Here is a 20,303-nt window from a genome sequence, read left to right as displayed (position 1 = left end):
TTTTTTAGCTGAATGGAAAAAAAAGCTCCTTCTTTATGTGACATTCAGAAAACAAAAACAAATTCACACATACACACACACAATTGACACTCTCAAGATTTATGTTTCAAATAGTTCAGTTTAGATTAGGAGCCCCATTGGCTCTTTCTTGTCATTTTACTGGTTGACCAGTTAATTGCTTTATTTTGTTAATATTCATTTTTATGCTAATTGAGGAAAGTGGAATGGGGAGAGTACTGGTAGTACTGACATAAGGCATGGGTGGGTTTGGAAAGGTGTGGATTGTCGTCTAAATTCACAGATGTGGGTAGACAGTGAGCAAAAAAACGAACAAACACATGCACATGCTTTCACTCACACACACACACATACACATGCAAACACAACATGTGCACGCTGTGAGTCCTGTTTCATGAGACAACCATGTATCCTGCTGTGGTTCACATCTGCAAATGTGGACTCATCGAAATATTAGATGAAGATCAACATGCTTTCAGTCTGGACTGTGGCATTGGATGATACTGTCGAAGAAAACAGTTCCATCCGAGAAAGGCAATGTGTTGTTTTTTTGGGGGTTTTTTTTACACGCTGGTCAACACCACACAGAACTGGCCACACAGTGACAGTAGAGAGTTGACTGATGGATCTTTGTTGCAGAAATAAGAATTTTAATACTACCCCATGTGGAAAGGCAGGCCCACTGACTTGGCTATGAATCCATGACTGTGAAGTTCTGAATCCACCACAAACACACATGTTTTGCACACACACACACACCCCCGCCAGCCCCCTCACCCCCTGGCTCTGTATCTAACTGAATAATTGAGCTTAAAGTTGGAATTGGGGGATTGGTGTGGGCATAGCAATATATATATATATATATATATATATTATTTATTTATATATGTATGGCATGGTATAACAAAATATAATGAACAGTAACGTCATTATAGCCCCCCTTTGCCAGTAATATAAGTGGCTTAATATATTCAGGAAAAAAGGATAGATATACACAGAATATGTACAGAATGCAGTGTTAGATCAGCATGTCATTATTCTAGTTCCTATTCAAAACACAGGATGATGACATTGATAAGGACTCCAGAATGGCCCTGACTCCTAGCGTAGCACATTAAATCCTTATTTAAAGTTAAATGAATTTAGTCAATTTCTAACTGCTTTTTCTTATTACTGTTAGACATTAAAGTTGCCTACTTGAGGAACATGGGTCGTGTTCTATAATACTTAGGTAACTCAGTACTGACTGCAGCGATTGCGAATTACAGGGCATCCCATGACAAAAGCGGCAGATAAACAAATGGCAAAGTGAAGGAAAGAAGACCAGTAACTGAACATTCTTCTGAACCAGAACATTAAAAGAGTAAACTCCCTTATGTTAAAAATAATAATAATCATCAAGAAAGAACGAAAGATGGACTTTGCTGGTTGCATTGTCAGTCCATCTCTTGTCCCCCTTTTTCTCCTTCCATTTTCTCCATTTCCTCTTTTTCTTTACTCCTCCTTCTTTTTACTCCAAAATTTTCTCTTTGTGGGCGCATGTCTGCTTAGAAAGGAGGCAATAATTATCCTGAAGGTTTGAAATTTGTGTGGTCATGAAATACGGGAATGCTCACTGAACTTGGTTTGTTGTTTGTTTTGTTTTGAATACATATGAGATAAAACTCATTCATCTTCTTCGTAAGTGAAGAGATGGTTAACTTTCTTCCCCTCCCTAATCCATCCATTTGTTGATGGAAAAGTTTAACTGGCAGCAAATTTTATAACATTATCAAACCGAGCCGTTGGTGGCACTCCGTGTTCTCTTTGATGAAAGAAGGTTCAAGGGAAATAACTATTGATAGTAATGCCTTGGTCATACCGTGTTACGTCCCTTCTCGAACGAAAGCGCTGAGTCCAGATTTTTTTTCTTTCCAATCTCTCTCTCTCTCTCTCTCTCTCTCTCTCTCTCTCTCTCTCTCTTGGAGCCAAAAAGGACACGAACAATCTCTCTCTCTTTTTCATTGAAACTAGTATCGATGATAATTTCAAAAGTAAGTATGGAAGCATACTTACAGTGAGAATATTTTATTTGCTGTAGTATTTTACGATGATAACATCAGGCGCTGTGATTTAGCCAGCAGACGAACTCCATGCACTTCGGAACGTACTGCACGAAGCACGACTTGACTCAGTTCTGCACTCTGGACTCATCTAGTAATACTGACATGTTTCACAGCAGATGGAATAGCAGTTGACTGCATGCGCGCGCGCGCGTGTGTGTGGTTTTGTTTTAGTGACAGTTTGGATATTCTACAGACAGAGATCTCCTGATCGAGGCGACTATGCGGGGTAAAATGTTACATGTCTGTCCTAGTTTGTATGTGTGCATGCCTGAAATCTGAATGACACAGGAAACGAATGATGAGCGCCCAGTGGCAGCCGGCGTCAGTCGGCTCTACCCAGGTAGGCAGCCTGTTGTGCGAATGACCCCGTGTTTGTAAAGCACTTAGAGCGTGGTCTTCGACTGAGGAAAGGCGCTATATGATTATCCATATCAATCAATCATTCAATATAAGGATATTGTCTGCAGTTTTAATCGCGTGCTCTGAGTAATTTTGATTAATGATATCCACAGTCTTGTTAAGAACCTTCAACATCCATTATGTGAGAAGCTATATGAATAAATTGTTATCATTATAGTCATCTCGTTACCAGACTCATTTGTCATATTACTACTACTACTACTTCTACGACTACTATGACCACCACTACTACTACTATCATTATTGTCATCTCAGTCACCAGACTCATCTGTCATATTACTATCACTACTACCACCACTACTACTTCTGCTACTGTCATCATCATCATCATTTGACACTTTTTCCAATAACGTTGAAGAAAGATATATTAATCCCTCAATCACCATGTCTGCACACACACACACACACACACACACACACACGCACACACATGCACGCACGCGCGCGCGCACATACACACACACACACACACACAGAAGAAAAGAGAGAAAACACACACAGAGACCCACACAGACACAGACAGACAGACAGACACACACTCACACACACACACACACACACACCACAAACATAAACACACACGTGCGGAAGGAGATGAGTGAACATGGTTTGCACATTTTCGTCAGAAGCCGTGCCGCTGGCCTGAACAAACACACAAACAAAAACAAAACAACCATGCAGGCTAAGTCTGCATGCTGTCTGGCCATTTGCATTGTGCATGGCGAAGCCCAGGTTCAGAATGAGAGAGAACAAGGCAGAATAGCTGTTGTTCCCCTTGGGGCTTCCAGGATGTGAATCGTTTTTCCTTGCTTCCTGGAGCAGCAGCTGATCTCCAGGCTGATGTGATGCCAGTGTTGTTATCATTGTCGTCATCATCACTGACACGACCAAGAACGAAAAGAAAACTGAACGACAGAACACAGAGACACAGACACACAGTCGCCCGGCGGCGTGCGCCAGCCAACACATCCACGCATGCACGCACACACACACACACACGCGCGCATACGCACACACACACACACACACGCACACACATACACACACGCACACACACAGACACACACACACACGCACGCACACACATACACACACGCACATACACACACACACATACACACACACACACACTCACACAGACACACACACACACACACACACACACACACACACACACACAGGAGGACAGAGATCACCAGCAGCTGAACTTATCTGTGGCAAAAATCTGGAAAGTTGACGCAAGTGCGAAAAAGAAAACACGATCAACTGAGAAGCGCTGGCGCCCCTCTGGCGAAAACACCGGGACATAAAAAACAACAAAGGGAAACACTTCGAAAACCAGAGAACTGACACATACGTAGCCTGTCGAACCCGAGCATGGAAAGTGCCACTGCCACGGTGTTTCATCAAGTTTTCAGTTTTATTAATTATTAAAAAATTGTTGAAAAAAAAGAAACAGTTTTCAGTTTTAAGGTGCTTGGTGTCATAGCCCGCAGACTGGCTGATATACGCTCCACGACATCGGCTGCTTAAAAAGAGGAGAGAAAAAAAGAGATCAGATACCTACCCTAAGGACGGGTGTGTGTGTGTGTATATGTTGGGGGGTTGGTGGGGGGGTGATAGGTGGGGGGTTGTTGAAAGTTACTTTCAGTCAAAGGCAAGAGGCCAGTCAGGACCTGAAGCCAACAGCGTCAAGTTTCAAATGTCCGGGAGTCAAAAAATAATACACTCCACGTTCACAGCCTGGTGAGAGCGTGGTGCAACAGAAAGGCTTCTCCCGCTTGAAAGTGAAATAATTTGTTAGTGTTTGCTTGTGGTAGGTCAAGAACGTGGAAGCACGCGCGCACACACACACACACACACAGAGAGAGAGAGAGAGAGAGAGAGAGTCTAACATCACTTAACAGTGAAACGACGTTCAACTAAAGAAAGAAACACACACACACACACACACACACACACACAATGTATTTGAGAACTCTGGTCACCAAAGAAACAGACACCGACTTAAGCTTTGAAACTGCAGGCTACTTGCAAACGCTGAACTGCAAAACCGACCCCATCATTTCCAACCAAACCTGTCCAATCACCACCAGATCAGAACGGACGCTGTTCGACATCAAGTAAAAACGGAACAACAAAAGCAGCCTCACAATGACGTGAAATCAGTCCATGACGAAAAACACACCACCGAATGACGTCATCCACAAGAACTTTTGAACGCAAAACGTTTCTTGAGAACACGGATGACCGCGAAAACTTGTTCACAGTTCCACCGCGAAGTATGAGCAAGGTCTGAAGGTCATGCCTTTTCCAGACTTCAGAGTCACGTAACCACACTTCGAGCGAGGCGCTGAAATGCATGCAAAAGTGTAGTTCGTCTGCTGGAAAAACCGAACACTACTACCCACTGCGTTATCAACGACCTGAAACCGAATGGCTAGTTGTGCGATTCTTTTGTTTCTATATTCAAAGACACCGTGCTGAACACCTCCATTCTCCGCACCAAATTCATCATCAGTAAGATCACGTCCGTGAGTTTTTTCCCCGGCATTTTCCTGTTGTTCTCATACAAAGATCTGCCCCGGCCACTGAAAATATTTTCATGGAGTTGTTGCAGCAGTTCCAGGCTTTACTTTGCATTGAGTGGAGTGATGGCGTAGAGGTAACGCGTCCGCTTAGGAAGCGAGAGAATCTGAGCGCGCTGGTTCTCCCCCTCCACTAGACCTTGAGTGGTGGTCTGGACGCTAGTCATTCGTATGAGACGATAAACCGAGGTCCCGTGTGCAGCATGCACTTAGCGCACATAAAAGAACCCACGGCAACAAAAGGGTTGTTCCTGGCAAAATTCTGTAGAAAAATCCACATCGATAGGAAAAACAAATAAAACTGCATGCAGGAAAAAATACAAAAAAATGGGTGGCGCTGTAGTGTAGCGACGCGCTCTCCCTGGGGAGAGCAGCCCGAATTTCACACAGAGAAATCTGTTGTGATAAAAAGAAATACAAACTGCTGACCAGTACAACACTGTCCTCCTTCAGGTGGTACTGAACAAGCACACATCTGCCTCTCGTTGCAGGGTATCGTTCCAGAAGATTTCATGTCCGTGCTTCGAGCTTCTTGGCGACGAACTGCCTGCGGCAAAGAAAGAGAGAGAAAGTGAGGATGTGCAGAAGCAGAGTGGAAGGTATCTGATTTCAAAATACACAAGCAGACCTACCAAAAAGCAAGGGGGAAAAAAAGAAAAAAAAAGAAAGAAAGAAAAAAAAAAGCAATTCAAAAACCTTTTTATCAGCGATTCTAGATCAACAGTGCAGAAACATCACTGACGAAGAACTATTCAGGCAAATTAGCGTGCAAATGCAAACCCTAAAACCAAACTACTATACCAAAATTCCGTGGAACGGCGATGACGACAATGACACGTGAACGATTTTTATTTCAATTATGAATTTATTTTGTATTAAAAAAAAAAAGAAAAGGCCATTGGAATATTAGAAGTGTCAGCGCAAGCGACCAGGATCTGCAGCTTCTCTGCCGTGAAGCCCAGCCTTCGATGCTAGCGCTCCAGGAAACTAACAACAGACGGCAGAAGTTTTTTGTTGACAGCTTACTCTGTCTTCCAAAAACCAGGGCAAGTGAAAATCTGTTGCATACCCTTGGCATCTGCAGCATACCCTTGACATCTGTTGTATACCCTTGGCATCTGCTATGTACCCTTGGCTCTGACATCCGCGGCCTCTGCCGTCAGCGGGGGAGAGAAGTGTGAACCGTTACGCCACCAGCACCAGCACCACGCGTTCAATTGATTTTCGCTGAAAGGTGAGTGGAAGGTCCTGTTTCGTCTTCCTGGTTGCAACTGAAGAAATTGAGGACTGGTGGTCTTTTTTTTTCATTTCTAAAGCTTTTGTTTCTTTTCCTATGATTGCGAATACGAAAAATTTAGGGATGACATGATTTTCTTTCTTTCTAGCTTTCTTTCTCTTTCTTTCTTTCCTTTCCATATTTCATTCATTAGAATGGAATATGTCTTTATTACCTAGTGTACGGGGGTCACAAGGAATATTGGGGTGGGGGGGGGGATAGTACATAACAAGATAAGAAAATCATACACAAAAAACACAGATACAGTAGAAATTATTATACATACAAGTGCATATCAATATAAAAACTTGTGCATACTCACACATGCACATCATGTTATTATTTCTTTTTGCATCCGTCTTCGTTTTTCTTCTTCTTTCTTTCTTCATCTTCCTCTGTTTTCCTGTCTTTGTTCCTTTTCTTTCTTCCCGTCTTTCTTTTTCTTTATTTCTTCCTTCCATCTTTTCTTTCCTTCTTCCTATGTCCACCCCCCACCCCACCCCCACCCCCTCCTCCCACCTTTTTTTTTTCTTTTCTTTTTTCTTCTCGGAACGCACAAACAAAAAGCAGCTTTTGCTGATGTTGCAATCGCAACCAAGATTGCAGCTATGCCTGATCAGTATGAGAAAGCAGTTCGAAGTGTAAGATTTCCAAACCCGCTGCCCTTCATTACATGTCGGATCTATGGATGCAAGATTGTGTCATTGGAAAAGGTCTTATTTCCAAGTCTCAGGTTTTGAGAGGAAGAAAATACATTGAATCTTCTTTTGACTTAAACGGAAACAGCAATTAAGGACATGACCATTTCCTTGCAATTCGGTGTGTTTATTCTAGGAACAGTTCGCTTCAGAGCCACGTTTCTTGACAATTTCCATCAAGACGCTTCTCCTTACTTTTTAGATCTCCTAATGAGCTGTGTCCTCCGCATCTCTCTGATCTTTTCCATCTTTATGTTCTGTCTTGCCGTCTTCAGCTCTCCTCTGACTCGAAGCTCTTTCGTGTCTCAAACTACAGTCTGAAAGCTTTTTGGTCAAAGCACATTCCGTGTTACAGCGCCGGTCCTTGGGAACAGACACCATCTTGTATCCCTCACTCAAATTCAGCACCATCTTTTTTTTTAACTGCGATGAAACTGGTGTGGAGTGTTGCCCAAGTGCTAACGCGTACGCCTCGGAAGCGAGGGAATCTGAGCGCACTGGTTCCAATTCGATAGTCGCCAGTATTTTCTCCCCCTCCACTAGACCTTGAGAAGTGATCTGAACGCTAGTAATTCGGACTAGACGATAAACCGAGGTCCCGTGTGCAGCATGCACTTAGCGCACGTAAAAGAACCCACGGCAACAAAAGGTTTGTCCTAAGCAAAATTCTGTAGAAAAGTCCACTTCTGTAAGAAAACAAATAAAATTGCAGGCAAAAAACAAGAAAGAAAAAAAAAGGGTGGCTCTCTCAGTGTAGCGACGCGCTCTCCTTGGGGAGAGCAGCCCGAATTTCACACAGAGAAATCTGTTGTGACCAAAAAGAGTAATACAATGCAATAAAACACTTTTTTTTCTTACACTTACAGTTCAGTGTCACAACTTGTGACGACAGTTAGGGCGTGTGGCCCGTCTTCGGTTTTCTCCCCCCTCTACTTTCATTTTTCCTTCTCCTCCCATCCTTCAGTTCGGGTAAAAGTTCCGAATTGCGCACGAACCACGTGCATTTTTACTCAGCTCACCTGAGCGAGTATGAAATATTGTTGGCCAGCAACAATATTCGAGGCTTTTGCAGCCCGACTGCCGTAGTGTACGAGTCATCTTCGTTTTTGGGGTAGCAACCCCGACGTCTTGGCACCATACGAAGTGAGGACCGGCTGTTCTCCATGGGAGCCACTTCTGAGTTTCTTCGTCTGTCTTCGTCGTCGTCGTGTCTTTGTTGTGGTCGTTAGTGTACGCCACCTGTGGCAGGAAAGAAGCCACTCGCCAATTTAACTTGAATGTATTTCTATCAGGAATGTAGGTGTGTAAAGAGGTAGAGGTTAGACAAGAAAGAAAGCTGTACGTTAGGTTTTGACACAATAATCTATTTCGTTAATTACTTGTGCTACCACTGCGTGAATATGTACTTTTTCTGGTGTCGGTTAATATTTTTGCCAATTTTATTGTTATTGAGTTTTAAAATGATACAATTTTACCTTAGTTCACTGTTGTGTAAAACTGAGTGTTGGCTCTGTATGTTAGGTGTAGAGTTCGCGAGTGCCGTATATTAGTTCTGTAATTCGTCTTGTAAATGGAATCATATTCCAGCTTTGTATTTTGAATGTGCTGTACTTTTTTGTTTGTTTGTTGTTGTTGTTGTTGTTGTTAATCATCGTTAACATTAGTATTGCTCAGCACGAGGGGAACATTCCGTAATGTTCCAGCTCTCTGTGTCTTGGGTCCCGGGCGTTCAGTCTGGTGACCCAGATCTTCGTCTCGCCCAGTGTCCTGTGCCCTGGGTCCCAGCCTTTCGACTGGTGTCCTTGGTCTTCGCCCCCTCCTGTCCTGTGACTGGTGTCCTTGGTCTTCGTCCCCTCCTGTCCCGTGACTGGTGTCCTTGGTCTTCGCCCCCTCCTGTCCCGTGACTGGTGTCCTTGGTCTTCGTCACCTCCTGTCCCGTGACTGGTGACTTGGGTCTTCACCTCCTGTCTCGTGACTGGTGTCCTTGGTCTTCGTCCCCTCCTGTCCTGTGACTGGTGTCCTTGGTCTTCGTCCCCTCCTGTCCTGTGACTGGTGTCCTTGGTCTTCGTCCCCTCCTGTCCCGTGACTGGTGTCCTTGGTCTTCGTCCCCTCCTGTTCCGTGACTGGTGTCTGTTACGAAGAGTAACTTGAATAATGGGAAGATAAGCTATTAACACACTACTCAACAAAGCTGACAGGCAGATGTAGCAATGTAATAACAAATCTTCCAGGTTCGTTGATTTTTAAGTGTCAGACGCTTCATCCACAGTAACCATAAGTACACCAGTTCTTAAAGTTCAAACGAAGACAAAGTTTTAATTCTCAAATGAAAAAAAACAACAATATACAAACTAGCTTCCAACTCACAGGTTTGTTCCAAGGTTCTCTTTTCTATTGGACATCAATTTTCCATCGATGAAAATCTCATACGAACACTCAATATTACTGTCCCTTTTCTTCTAATCTAACACTGGGTACTAAACTTCAACACACACTCGTGTTCTAACCTAGAACTTTCCAATTAACAAACTCTTGACTGCACCCCGGCCCCGGAATCGAACTTCCTTCAACTTTTCTGCCCTGTCCATACCCACGCGCCCATAAGCCTTTCCTTCTGGCAGGTAGAATTATCAGTCGCTCGGTTGATGACTTGAAATATTCTGGACTTCGCTGCGAGCGGTGAAGAAACCGTTTTTCCCTGCTGTCTGGGCTGATGCGTCGTTCGCTCATTGAAATCGCTGATCGACTCAACGCCGTTTTATGATGCGGTTCCTATAGCAATGACCTTTCAATGACGTGTTTTCCTATCAGCCCTACGTCATCGTACCAAGACTTTGCTAACCACGCACGTCATGATAATTCTTTCCTTGCATTCATTTTCTTAATTGTAACAGTGTCCTTGGTCTTCGTCCCCTCCTGTCCTGTGACTGGTGTCCTTGGTCTTCGTCCCCTCCTGTCCCGTGACTGGTGTCCTTGGTCTTCGTCCCCTCCTGTCCCGTGACTGGTGTCCTTGGTCTTCGTCACCTCTTGTCCCGTGACTGGTGTCCTTGGTCTTCGCCCCCTCCTGCATCGTGACTGGTGTCTGGGTTCAATTCCGGGCCTTTTGACTTGCAGCCTGGTCCTTTGCCTGGCGTTGCATCCCGAGTCCTGGCACCTGGACGTTTAGATTGAGGGTTCGTGACTTTGGTCGGACTTCTGCGCCACGTTTCCGCCGACGTTCGTCTGGGGCCGAGCGTCAATGTTTTTATTTATTTATTTATTTGAAAGGAAAGCTTCCTGAAGCCTGCTAAGACAGGTCTACACTAAAGCACGAATATTTGTGTGCCGAATATTTGGGTTTTGGATGGTTTGTCTTTTAGGACAAGCGAGGTGGTTTTGCAAGTGACTTCTGTTCGTTTTTGTTTTTGTAGTAATGGTACATGTGGTTTTGCTGTTGTTGTTTTTTGCAAGTATTAGCCGAGTGTGTATGGTTGCGTGAGCGGGATAGACAGAGCGGAAGAGAATAAATTTTGTGTGGAAGAAAAACATATGTATTCTGTGTTTGTGTTGTCGGGTGAACTGGGGTGGGTGTTAGGTTTTAAAACGGCTCTCGACCTCTTCCGTAAGGGGGTCGCGACATTCAGTTTTCACTGACCAGAAATTGTTTCTGGCTGAGAGAGACACGGGGACAGACAAACGAACAAGAAAGAACAGATGAAATCTTTCGAATATTGACCAAAAAGAAATGTCAGGTCAGAAAATATCAGTTAATTCTGTTTGATACAATCCGGTCACGTAATATGCCAAACCACGATGTGAAGAAGAATCCTGAGTGATGCTGTGCCCGCCACTTTATTATTCTTTAACACACACACATGCACGCACGCACGCACGCACGCACACACACTATATGAACAAACATACACATTCATATTCGCAGACATATTTGAAGAAATACAGCGATATCAATAACAGTACATTGGAGAGTTTTATGAGAATGATGGACGTTCCTGAAATATTAGCTAGGATGGCATGTTGAGCAGCTGAAGGGACCTAGCTTTCTAGATAGAAAGGACCCCCCTACCCCAACTGAAGGAATGCCCTATTGCTGCCTTATCCCAATCTACTTATTTTCAGGGGTCGGGCAGGGAAATTTGTATTTGTATGTCGGTTTTTTTTTTTTTTTTATTATTTTTTTAAATAAGTCACAACAGATTTCTCTGTGTGAAATTCGGGCTGCTCTCCACATGGAGATCCCGTCGCTACACTGAGATCGCCGCCCATTTAAAAAAAAATTTTTTTTCCTGCGGGCAGTTTTTTGTTTTTCCTATCAAAGTGGATTTGTTGCCGTGGGTTCTTTTATGTGCGCTAAGTGCATGCTGCACACGGGACCTCGGTTTATCGTCTCATCCAAATGAGTAGCGTCCAGACCACCACTCAAGGTCTAGTGGAGGGGGAGAAAATATCAGCGGCTGAGCCGTGATTCGAACCAGCGAGCTCAGATTCTCTGGCTTCCTAGGCGTACGCGTTACCTCTAGGCCATCACTCCACTAATGGTGGACGATGAAAGGTAGCATACCCCCCCCCCCCCCCACACACACACACAACCTCCCGCCACCCCTCCGGATCCCCCCTAAAGTGTATATATATATGTGTGTGTGTGTGTGTGTGTGTGTAGAGAGAGGGAGAGATATATTGATAGATTTGCGTCCAAAGAGCCGTTCCAGTCTCTGTGCTCTTAAAAAACAGAGTAGCTTGCATGCAAGCACACAAACCGTGTATCAAATCAGTGAACAAGTGGAAAGGTTCTCTTTCTTTTGATAATAAAAAAAACAACAACGATAAAACTAAATAACAAAACAGAAAAAAGTAAGGACAGTGCTGTTGCGCACCATGGAATGGCGTGCGACAGAAGGGCATAGGGATCAGTGTAATTTCCACCTGTTACAGGATCTTTGTGTGTTTGAATAAGATTGCTGGATGAATATTGAAAATTAGAGGAGGGTTGAATCACCAGCATGGAGCATCATTGTTCTTTCGGGAATGGATAGCTTTCTAAGTGTGGGTATCATTTTCCTGGTGCATGGGAGTCTCTGGAATCAGGGGGTCTCGTTTACACAGGCGACATTTTGAGACGTTTAGTGAGCACTGTTTCACCTTGATTTTCAAAATAATTTGCAGTGGATATGGCGGACTGGGGGTTGGTTATGTCTGTCCTTTCTCAGTTCTGTCTTTAAAGATATCACAGTGGACATGGTCAGGTGACTGGAGTCCACAACAGCTTTCAAAGGAGCACTGTCGTCACTTTGGGAAAGTTCTGCTGGGGACATTGTTGTTGCCGCGTGTCGGTGATACTTGGTAGTGATGGACATGCAAGAGAGAGAGGGGGCGGAGGTGGGGGAGGGGAGGGAGGAGACAGAAAGAGACGAACGTGAGTTTGCAAATAACTTTTTTTAAGGGGTAGGTTGAAACGGGAACGTAAGGACACACTTGAGATGGGAAGGCAGCTCTCCCACTCTTGCTGACTGACGACGTAGTGCCACCACACTCTGGCACCTCGCAAAGAAGACCACCAAAGAAGATCCACGGCGATCTTGCGGCTTAGTGGACAGCCACATGAAGACCACACAGCAGTGACCACACAAGATCACCTCGTTTAGCTTGTAGCTTCAAGTGCAGCCACACGAAGGCTGCACAGCAGTAACCACACACAAGATCACCACGAGCAGTAAACGTTGACAACGACGACGACACGTGGGCGTAACAGCAGTGCAGGGCAGGTACAGCGTCCACGTAATGTCGGGGTGCTGGCCTCTTGATGCTGTCCAGGTTGCTCTAACAGCCAGCCCTCTGAGGCGTATCCACATGAGTCCCCGCACTCAACCTGATGAAAAGCCGAGGTGGAAAATGACGCCCTGGTTAGATTTTCATTACAACTTTACTCTCTCTCTCTCTCTCTCTCTCTCTCTCTATATATATATATATATATATATATATATATATGGAGCTACTGAAAAGACGTCATAGACTGTTGAAATTGCGTCATTACAGTGCGTTCAGTTATGTTCTTTTGAAACAGTTTAAGTCGTTTCAGTAGACATAATATAATTATTGTCATGCTAACGACGATTTTGAATCAGCTCAGTGCAGTTCAGCTCAGTTCAATCAGTAACCACATGTCAATGTGACCAGTGTTGGTTTTAAGGCAGTCTGTCTGTATGTTAGAAGCAAACTGCACATTCTCGTGATAATTGAAAAGTGACAGAGAAGAAATCGTCACGAAAAGGCAATCTCAAGAGAAAGATTCCGCGCAACCTGGAATCTGATTTCACGGGATGGTTAACTATTAATTTTTAAAAGTGGTCTTGTTTTATAGTCTTTGAATTTCAATTGAGGAGATTGAAAACAATGGCATCAACCTGAAATGATTCTGCAAGCTAGTTCTGCCCGCCTTCCTTCATTTTCGTCCAGTTTTCGAAGAGTTAAGTTCGTTGTGGTTTATTTCAGTAGCCATTCGTTGTCTGATCAATTGACATTTATTGACAGGTAGACTGCGCTGGTTTTGAAACAGGTCCATCCATTTCAGAAGCTGCTTGTTTTCCCCCACCTGCCCCACTTGTTAACGGCAGGTGAGTTGTATGGATCACCCGTGAGATGCCGGGGGTCTTTCAGAATTCTGCGCAAGAATTTCCTCTTTTATTTGTTTCTGTCTTTTTCTTCCTGCACCATTGTCTGTTGTGTTGCTGTTTTTCTGCCTTCCAGATCCACTCCTTTTTCTTTTTTCGAGCAAGACTTCACTTTTTTTTTCTCTCTCTCTCTCTCTCTTTTTTTCTCTCTCTCTCTCTCTCTCTTTTCCGCAACCAGTGATGTACTATATGTGCTGTTTGGCGATTAGGTAATGATATTGTTAACACTGGGATGGACACTTGCTGAAAACATAATCCGATACGGGATTGAGTGGCATCCTGGGCTCGTGACTCATCGTCCCCACCCGGCGTCATGTTGCCTTGGTTACCAAAGTCTTGTTTACGCATGTCATTAATCTTAGTTCGTTTCCGGCAAAGTACTTCCTGCTGAATTCCGATCACACCTCGACAGATAAACACACAGGTTTCGGTAACTATATCACTGTCTGTCCAGTCTGCAGTGTTATTGGATATAGCACAGCAAATTACGTCCTGCAGAGTTCCGATCACACTTTTATCTACACACAGGTTACGGTAACTTTATCACTGTCTGTCCATTCTGCAGTGCAACTGGACATGTGACCCTTGTCATGTTTTTGTGTGGCTTTGGAGCATACTTGGTCAGTCTGATTAACTTAGAACCACAGTTGACAGGTTTGGTCAGTTGATGATGCTGGTTTTGCACTTAACCATTTTCCTTTCGTTTGGTCAGGTTTGGGGAGATTAATTTTTTGTTCATTTTAGTTGTATTTCAGTAGCCGTTGTTTCTCCCAGTTAACAGCGATTTATTAGCATGGTCATTTTGAGACAGTTCCATTCATTTCAGTTCGTCCCAGCCATTCATTTTCACGTTAAGTAATACTGGTATTTCTAATGGCTGAACGCAGTAACCCGTTATTTACAGATGAACTGATGCTGGCTTTGAAACTTCAGTTAGACGCCCCCCCCGCCCCCTCCCCCCACCTTTTTTTATTTTATTTATTTTTTAAAATTTTTTAAATCGTGCTAATTTTGGTTTAGAAACAGTCCAATCAATTGCCATTTATCATCAGATCCATTAGTGTCGGCGAGGTCCAGTGTCCAGTGTATAGCATGCAGTTTGGGCCTGTACAAGAAGCCACTGCAACAAAAGGGCTGTCCCTTTTAAAATTTTACAGAAAAAATACTTTGATTGGAAAACAAGTACACTTACATGTAGAATAAAAAGAAAGAAAACGAAGAAGAGAGAAGATAAAAAAAAGAGGGGATGGGGGGGGGGGGGGGGGTGCATTGTAGCGACGCGCTCTTCCTGGGAAGAGTAGCTAGAACAATATGTTGTGATAAAATCTAATACAATTCATTACATTGCGACACAACACAACACAACAAACACAATATAAAACGCTGTGAAGGTAACACTTCTGCAGATCACGAACGAAAATCAGTTGTTGTGGAAGCTCAGATTTCCAGCTCACGCGAGAGACGACATTGTTCACAAAATGACAGTCGCCCACGGACAACTGAACGCCCACAGCTCGTGCTCGCTTTCGCGTCTCGCCTGCCCCCACAACACTGTGGCTTCACTCGGAAAACACCCAGTGTCCACACTCACTCTCGTCTCCTGGCTGGCAACACGTGCAGTGCAGACCGTCAGGGATGGTGTGTACACCCTGTCTTGCTGTAGAGTAGCTCAAAGAGATTACAAAACAAAAACTCGTTGTTTATACCAGCTACCATCTTGGTGATTTCTTATACAAATCCATTTGCCAAGTTTTAGCTGACAGGTAGCGTGAGCATCTGCAGTTCGAAACAAAAGGAAAGGTGAAGGAAGGAAGGAAGGAAGGAAGGGCAGACAGCATGAGGCAGAAGAGAGCAGCGAATTGACAGCGCCAGATTATAAAGCTGTGTGGACCTCTGAAGGTTGGTTCAGGAGGGAGCGACCTGTACCGTTTGTTGTCCATCCATTTCGGTGAGTTTGATTTCTCTGTCTGTCTGTCTCTCTGTCTGCCTCTCTTTCAGTCTTTGTCTCTCTGTCTCTCCCTCTCTCTGTACCCCTTTCTTTCTCCGTCTCTGTCTCTTTCTTTCTCTATCTATATCTTTCTGTTTCTGTATCTCGGTCTGTGTCTCTTTCTTTCTCTATCTTATCTTTCTGTTTCTCCGTCTGTGTCTCTATTTGTCTCTATATCTTTCTGTTTCTGTATCTCCGTCTGTGTCTCTATTTGTCTCTGTGTCTGCCTGCCAGTCTCTATTTCACTTATCTTTTTCAGGTCAGCACTTAGAAAAAAGATTGACATAATATGTACTGAGTACACAGGATTGTAATTACTCGTTCTTTTGACGCATGTACAATATCTACGGCATGGTAATTATTCGTTTATTTAATCCAAGTGTTATTGACCAACCGTATCTTTCTCGTAAACCCTTGTTTGAAAAAAAAAAGTATGGCTTTCATGTACAAATAATACAAACTATACTTCTGCGTATTTAATCATTTCATCTCCATGCCTAATTGTTTGTTCATTATACTTCTGCGTGTTTTGTTTTCTTGGATGCGTACGTGTTTGGATAGGACTTGTAGATAAACGCACAGACTGGTAGACAGGCAGATGGAAATATAGATAGACCGGTGGACGAAGAAATAGATACACAGATAGGATGGCAGAAAGACAGGCAGGCAGAATGAATGCTAGAGACAGAGAAAGAAAGAAGAAAAAGGGGATGAAGGGGGGAAGTTGCGGAGAAGCGGTGACGGGAAGGGTGAGAGGGAAGGTAGATAGGTTGATCAAGTCAGTGGAGACAGAAGAGAAACAGACAGGGAAACAGACATGTATAGATAATAATTATGTCGATCCCATGAGGATCAGACATACAGCAGAAGATGGACGCAGGCTGCTATTGACTGATTCACACCCGCGGAACATGCCAGGGGAAAAAAGCAGCATTTTGTTCCGGTCATAATGCCGCGGTGATAGCATAAGGGCAAGATACGCGCGCGCATGTATGTGCGTGCGTGCGTGCGTGTGTGGGCTTGAGACACAGAGGGAGAGACAGCGGGAGAGAAAGAGAGATAGACAGACACATGACGGAAAGGGGGAGGGGGAAAGAAAGGTAAATCGCCATAACACACTTCTTTTGTCTAGAGATCAGATGGTGTCTGGCTCACACCCTGGAGAAGAGATACTGAAATTTGCAGCTGTCCAGAAATGGAACCTAACAGGGCTAGAGAATACACTGAGACATCGCCGGCAGTACACACTGACATGCAAACCGACAATACAGCTTCCAGCAGAACTGGTCACAACAAAGCTGCAAACCATTGGTCCTGCGACATTGATGGATGCGGTTCATACAGGACACAGGGTCTGTGCTTCCAGGGTTTGCTTACAATTATTCGTACGTGTCTTCGAGTTTCAGCCCATGGACAAATTCAAAACTCTCCACAGACAATTTGTTGTGCCCGGGTGACGTCATGCACCGAACCGATCAATACGAATTCAGGATCATCTGCACAGATGTACGACTGTATTGTCTGTGTGAAAATAGCTTTAGTCTTGAAGGAACGATTGTATTGTTGTGTTTTTGTTTTGTTTGTTTGTTTTTTAACCGTTTTACACGATTTCGTTTTACCGGTGTTTTGAAGTCTGATTTCAACAACATGAAGTAACAATCCGGGAAACGAAGACTTGAGACACCCAAGAACACTTGTGAGGTCTGTAGAAATGACTGGTGCGATCTGTAGCGATGGTGAAAGAATAATCGTTTACAGACACACAAGTACGCATGCACACACATAAACGTGCGCGAGCGTGCGCACAGACACACAAACACACGCGTGTAAACACAGTCACAGACACACAAGCGCGCGCGCACGCAAACACACACACACACACACACACACACACACACACACACACATTCCTACAAATGAAGGAGACGAGAGGATTCTCGCTGTTTCAGTTTAAACGTTCTGTCATTTTTACATTGCGAAGTAATTATTGGAGAAGTTCTATCTTGACAATTAATTCGTCAATTTTTGTGTGTGTGTGTCACTGGCCTCTCCTCACTCTCTCTTCCCTGGCTGTCACTCCTTTTATCCCCCGCTCCTCGCCCTCTTTCCCCATCTTTTCTTCCACCCCCCACCCCCCCACTCTGTCCGCAACCTCAGTCACCTTCTCTCAGTCTTTCCTTTCCCCGACCTAAATCCCCACTCCAATTCTCGCGTATCCATCCATCTCTCTTCACTGTGCCCCTCTCACCCCAGCCTCGCTCTCCTTAAGCAATTTGTTCAGTCACGAGTCTGTATCCGTCTTTCTGTCTATTTATCTGTCTTTTGGTCTCATTGTCTATCTATCTTACCCCCGTGGGGATGCCGGGGGTCTTTCAGTATAAATAGCATCCCCGCCTTCTGGAAATTCTGTGCTAGAAATTTCCTCTTTTCTGTCACTCTCTTTGTTTCTGCCTTTTTTTCTATCTTCACTGTTGTCTCCTTTTTTTAGCCTTCCCAGTCCACTCCCCTTTCTTTTTTCAAGCAAGCCTTGACTTTTTTTTCTCTTTTCCGCAGTCTATGATGTACTGTCTGTGTCTGTGTTTTGCTATGGCGATTAGGTAGTGAGATGTAAACACTGGGATGGGCACTAGCTGCCCATTCTGCAGTGTAATTTGCCTATATGGCCTTTTTTAAATGTATTTTTTGTTTGGCTTTGAAGTATTGTTTTTTTTCCCCTTTTTTACGATTTTTTGTAATCTGGGGACGGTAAGTTAAGCGGAATGGCTGGCGTCCTCAGCATGGCTTTGTCTTATTTGCCACAAGGAGCTAAATGGTTGGGATACTGTGTCATGAACTGTTTTGTGGGTTTGTCTTAGTGTTTTTTGTATTTTTTTAAATTTTTTTATAAAGATATGACAGTGTTGTGTTGACGCTGTTGAGCATTCGTATGGTTTGACAGTCCTGATATGGCCCTGTGCGGTCGGCTGGACTATAAACAACAAGAATAAGTCTATCTTTTCTTCCCTTGCCCCCTCTTACCCTTTTTTCTTCCACATTTTTTCACATTTTCTCCCTCTCTGTCTTTCGAAAAATCCTTCTATTTTTCCATCCCCCCTCCATCTACCCTCCCCCCCAACCCCCCACTTGATTAATATATATATATATTTTTTTTTTTTCCATACCTAAGACGTTAATTTCCTTTTCTCACATTTTACTGCTTGTAATTTCAAGGGGATTCCCTCTACAGTAAATAGGATTGTTTTCGGTTTATGTTTTATGGATGATATAAGCCTATTTCACATAAACGTGATTGAATCCTTTCTTTCTCTCTCTTTTTTTCTTCTCCTTTTCTATTGAGCACTGACAAAAATGACCTCTCCCCGAGATTGTCATGAGGACTGACAGTCAGCTAAAAGGATATTACAGTTATATTTATCTGTTTTGATCAACACAGATTCGATTTCATGAAACATATCAACACTGCAATGAGAAGAACCGCAAGAGGCAAACAGTTACTCACACTGTCTTGTTTTTGCATTTCTTCACAGAAAGCCACACTGGATTAGTGTTATAATTTGGAAAGACTCGTATACAATCAGCACTGCAACAACTGCAGTCTTTCCATTATCAATTGTTGATATAATATTTAATTTTTTGCTTCTGAGGGGGGTCAGGTCATCGTTTGCATACACTTTTTTGTAGTCAGACGCCGTCTTCAGTTCTTTTCGCCATGACATGATGAGTGCGTATAGAATTATTTAGGTCCAGTTCAGGTAGAATTTCACAGTAATGGGACAACGTTGGGAAGAGTTGATGTTGGTGTTTCAATTTACTGTCTCTCACTGGTGTTGGTGTTTCAGTTACTCTCACTGGTGTTGGTGTTTCAATTACTGTCTCTCACTGGTGTTGGTGTTTCAATTACTGTCTCTCACTGGTGTTGGTGTTTCAGTTACTGTCTCTCACTGGTGTTGGTGTTTCAGTTACTGTCTCTCACTGGTGTTAGTGTTTCAATTACTGTCTCTCACTGGTGTTAGTGTTTCAGTTACTGTCTCTCACTGGTGTTGGTGTTTCAATTACTGTCTCTCACTGGTGTTGGTGTTTCAATTACTGTCTCTCACTGGTGTTGGTGTTTCAGTTTACTCTCACTGGTGTTGGTGTTTCAGTTACTGTCTCTCACTGGTGTTGGTGTTTCAAGTTACTGTCTCTCACTGGTGTTGGTGTTTCAGTTACTGTCTCTCACTGGTGTTAGTGTTTCAATTTACTGTCTCTCACTGGTGTTAGTGTTTCAATTTACTGTCTGTCACTGGTGTTGGTGTTTCAATTACTGTCTCTCACTGGTGTTGGTGTTTCAGTTACTGTCTCTCACTGGTGTTAGTGTTTCAGTTACTGTCTGTCACTGGTGTTGGTGTTTCAATTACTGTCTCTCACTGGTGTTGGTGTTTCAATTACTGTCTCTCACTGGCGTTGGTGTTTCAGTTACTGTCTCTCACTGGTGTTAGTGTTTCAATTACTGTCTGTCACTGGTGTTAGTGTTTCAGTTACTGTCTCTCACTGGTGTTGGTGTTTC

At 43.6% G+C, this 20,303-nt stretch overlaps 1 protein-coding gene across 1 annotated transcript in view; it reads left to right on the top strand.

The window, feature by feature from the left end:
• Nucleotides 1-15,585: 15,585 nt before the first annotated feature.
• Nucleotides 15,586-20,303, top strand: part of LOC143290329 (bile acid-sensitive ion channel-like) — a 93,745-nt gene continuing 89,027 nt past the window's right edge. The window contains exon 1 of the mRNA XM_076599682.1: nucleotides 15,586-15,718. The gene's annotated coding sequence lies outside the window, so the exon portion shown is untranslated. The remainder of the gene's footprint in view (nucleotides 15,719-20,303) is intronic.

Source organism: Babylonia areolata, chromosome 15, assembly GCF_041734735.1.
Source record: "Babylonia areolata isolate BAREFJ2019XMU chromosome 15, ASM4173473v1, whole genome shotgun sequence".
In the NCBI taxonomy this organism is placed as follows: domain Eukaryota; kingdom Metazoa; phylum Mollusca; class Gastropoda; order Neogastropoda; family Buccinidae; genus Babylonia; species Babylonia areolata.
This window is presented reverse-complemented; position numbering and strand designations above follow the sequence as displayed.